This window comes from Trichosurus vulpecula, chromosome 2 (genome assembly GCF_011100635.1).
Source record: "Trichosurus vulpecula isolate mTriVul1 chromosome 2, mTriVul1.pri, whole genome shotgun sequence".
NCBI classification, from domain to species: domain Eukaryota; kingdom Metazoa; phylum Chordata; class Mammalia; order Diprotodontia; family Phalangeridae; genus Trichosurus; species Trichosurus vulpecula.
In genome coordinates this window covers 184,927,811-184,932,304 of record NC_050574.1, presented here as the reverse complement: position 1 = coordinate 184,932,304, position 4,494 = coordinate 184,927,811, and positions in this window count along the sequence as shown.

Below are 4,494 nucleotides of genomic sequence, written 5' to 3'. Positions count from 1 at the left end.
TGGACTGTCAGTGTATACTCTGAAGCTTCTGAAAATTTGATGACCAGAAGTGAACCCAAGACTCCCAAAGGGGTCTGAACATGGCAAAGCACAGTGGGACTCTCACCATCCCAATCTAGACAACATGCTTGCCTCAATGGATTGCTTTTTGTGGCTGCCATTTCTTTTTACCCACCCCCCCCTTTAGAAAACCAGTCTCCCTTCCTCACCCAGGCTGTAGAGGTCAAGTTGGAAAGAAGAAAACAAACTTGTGAAGCTCCTACTATGTGCCAGGGACTGCACTAAGCATTTTACGTGTATCATCTCATTTGACCCTCACAACTACCATGAGAAGTGCTGTTGTTGTACCCATCTTACAGTTGAGGAAAATGAGGCAGATAGATGTTAAGTAACTTGCCCTAGGTCACACAGCGAATAAGCATCTGAGGCTAAATCTGAGCTTGCATCTTCCTAACTCCAGGCCCAGAGCTTTATCCACTGTGCCACCTAGCAGAGGGCCTGACCCCACTACTGATCAAAAGGGAAATTCTGGCCTGCTCCGTTTCTGACCTGGACTTGTTTGTCCCTTCTTAGGTAACCTGATGTCAGACTTGGTGTGAACACCAGATTGACTTCAGTTCAGAAATCCTGATCTCAAGTGATCTCAAGACCATTTCGGCATTGATAGCACAATGTTGGCTTGTATCGAGTTTCTAGTCCATTAAAAACCCAAAATCTTTTTTAGGTGAACTGTGGTTAAGTAGTGACTGATTCATCAGTGCAACCTCATGGAGATAAGTGATATAGAAGCAGAGTTGGATAATAGAGCGCATGTTCATAATATAGGGACAGAATGTTGAAGCCAATTGATAAACATTTATTAAGCATCTACCATGTGGTAGGTAATAAGGATTCAAAGAGAAACAAAAGACAATTGTTGCTTTCGAGAAGCTTATAGTATAATAGGGAAGACAACATGTAAACAACTATGTCCAAACAAAATATATACTGCATAAATCAGAGGGAATCCACAGAGGGAAGGCACTAGAATAAATGGGATGGGGAAAGGCTTCCTGTAGAAGGTAGGATTTTATCGGGGACTTGAAGGAAGTCAGGGTATTCAGGAGGCAAGGATGAGGAGGAAGAGCATTCTAGGCATGGTGGACAGCCAGTGAAATTTCACAGGGTAGGAAAGTATGAGTTTATTGTGTGAAGAACAGCGTCACTGTAAAGGAGTAAAGGAGAGGAGGGGGAGAAAAGGGAAAGGGGAAGTGGCAACAAAGGGCTTAAACGCCAGAGGGCTTTATTTGATCATGGAGATGACAGGAAGCCACTACAGTTTATAAAGTAAAAGGTTACATGGTTAGACCTGTGCTTTAGGAAGACCACTTTGATAGCTGAGTGGAGGATAGACTGGAGTGGAGAGAGACTTCAGGCAAGCAGACCCACCAGCAGGTTATTTCAATCGTCCAGGCGTGAGGTAATGAGGGCCTGCATCGGGTTGGTGACAGTGTCAGAGGAGAGAAAGGGGTATACACAAGAGATGTTACAAAGGTAAAAATCAACAGGCCTTAGCAACAGATTGCGTATGGGTGGGGGGGTGATGGGGAGAGATCAAGGATGATACCTAGGCTGCAAACCTGGGAGGATGGTGGTATACTCAACAGTATTAGGGAAGTTAGAGAGAGGGGTGCATAGGGTGAGGGAGGTGTGGGGTAAAGATAATGAGCTTGATTTTGGACATACTGAGTTTAATCTCTCTACAGGATTTTCCAGTTTAAGATGTACAATAGGTAATAGGAAATAGAGAATGAAGATCAGAAGAGAAGGTACGGTTGGTCAAGTAGATCTGAAATTGATCCACATTAGAGATGATGATTGAAACCATGAGAGCTGATAAGATAACGGGGTGAAGTAGTGTAAAGGGAAAAGAGAAGATGGACCAGGACAAAGCCCTGAGGGAAAGCCCATGGTTAGCAGGAGTGATGTGGATGAGGATCCAGCAAAGGAGACCGAGAAGGAGCTGTCAGACAGGAGAAAAGCCAGGAGGGAGCAGTGGCACAAAAGCCTCAGAGACGAGATTATCAAAGAGATGAGGGCAATCAACAGTGTCAAAGACTATGGAGAGGTCATGAACGATGAGAATTGAGAAAAGGCCATTCGATTTGTCAATTAAGATATCACTAGTGATTTCAGAGGCGGCAGTTTTCGTTGAATGATGAGGTTGGAAGCCAGGCTATAGACTTCAGAAGACTGATAGGAAAAGAAGAAGGAATCTAGAAGGAATTTCTTCTCAGAAATCCAGCCACCAAAGGTGGGTGAGATATGGAACTAGAGCAGAATGGATGGGTCAAATAAGGATTTTTTTGAGGTTGGAGAGACATGGACATTTTTGTTGGCAGTAGAGAAGCAACCAGATATTAAAATTAAGTGAGAGAGTGGGGATGACAGAGGAGACAGGCAAATGGAAAGTCAGCTTCAGAATCAGGAAGTCTTGGGTTCAAGTCCTGCCTATGACACATACAGGCTGTGTGACCCTGGGCAAGTTACCTAATATCTCAGTGCCCTAGGTAACTTTCTAAGAATAAAAGTTTCAGAGCAGATGCATATCTGCATTGGTAGAGGGAATTTTCTCATCTGAGAGTTTCTAATACTGACAAAATCACCTGTTTGGTCCTATTGGAAAGCACCTTGCTAGGGCTAAAAACCTTGAGGTCAGGGTGCTTACATTCTGCTTAGGGAATCCATCATGTAGGCCCATAAGTGCCTTATAAGGAATATTGAGAGAGACAGACAGACAGACAGACAGAGACAGAGAGGGAGGGAGGGAGTGAGAAACAGAGACAGAGAGACACAGGGAAAGAGAGAGAGAGAGAGAGAGAGAGAGAGAGAGAGAGAGAGAGAGATACAGAGAGACAGGGACAGATACAGAGAGACACAGAGATACACAGAGAGACATACACACAGAGAGAAACTAATGCCTGGGGGAATAAGAGAAGACTTCTTGGGAGGCAGGTACCTGAGTTGAGCCTTGAACAAAGACAAGAATTGTGAAAAAAGAGAAGGACTGCATTCAAGGTCTGTTGTTCTTCGTTGTTTAATCATCTCTGACTCTTCTTCACCCCATTTTGGGTTTTCTTGGCAAAGATACTGGAGTGGTTTGCCATTTCCTTCTCCAGATCATTTTAAATGTGAGGAAACTGAGGCAAACAGGCTTAAGTGACTTGCCCAGGGTCACACAGCTAAGGTCTGAAGCCAGATTTGAACTCAGGTCTTCCTGACTCCGGGCCTGGTGCTCTATCCACTGTGCCACCTAGCTGCCTAGGCAAGAGCAAAAAGGTGTAGATAAGCTCCCATTTGAATAATCAACACCTGAATTGGTATGTTGAACTCAGGTCTTTCTGACTGCAGGCTAGCTGCCCCTATTCGAGGCCCAGAGAGTGACTTGTGTGAATGCAACCAAGCCAGAAAAGGCTCATCAAGTCTGGGACAAGTTTAGTAGTCTGGTTAGACCAGAGTATAGAGTGCTTAGAAGCCTCTAGCTGCACCTGGAGTCAGGAAGACCTAAGTTCAAAACTGACCTCAGACACTTTCCAGCTGTGTGACTGTGGGCAAGGCATTTAACTTCTCTCAGCCTCAGTTTCCTCATCTGCAAAATGGGCACCTAGCTCCCCAGGTTATTGGGAGGATAAAACAAGATAATATTTGTAAATAACATTTGCAAATTTAAAAGTGCTACCTAAGTGATAGTTATCATCATAACTATATTTACCATTTCTCTGAGTCACCTAAAACTCTCTCCATTGAAAGAAAAAGAGGGACTTCTATACGTCATGTAGCGTGTATTAAAATGAAACCATTGAACTTGAAATTAAATTATGTAACAAACCGCTCATCCAGAAACCTTCCGTGCTGTAGTGGTGCCTGAAGACTTCTTAAGTCTTTCAAACCATTATGTTGATTTACGGAAGTTAAGATATTTTTCAACTTGAGAGTAAATTTTCACCCTTCGCAACATAACTATTTGTAGAGGTTTGGTATATGTTGCCTTTATTACTTGATGAGAAGGAAAAAAAGTTTTTCTTTTAACTTCAAAGTAGGCTTGAAGGGTTATGAAATCGAAAGAAATGTAATTTAAATCTGAGTGATGACTTGTTTCATCAGTGTGCTTTTTTCCCACCCATTTCTTAATAAAGTGAGTAAAAATGTCTAGCAGTGTGTTGTCAGATCTCTCCATTATCAAAGGAAGTCAATTAATATTGTTTTTCTATTTCCTTCTTCTAGGTTAATGATTATCCTGGCTCATAATTCTGGGCAGATAATGTTGGGCATCCTGCCAGAACAAATTATATAAATAATGCACTGGCATGTTGAATGCCAGCTTTGGTCACCCAATGACTGTTGTGTAAAAAGGAATTTAATTTTGTAAGGTGGCGATACTTTTTTAAAAATTCTGATTACAAACATATCCCATAGAAGGACTCATTTCATTTCTGTAACGTGAGACTTGGGAGG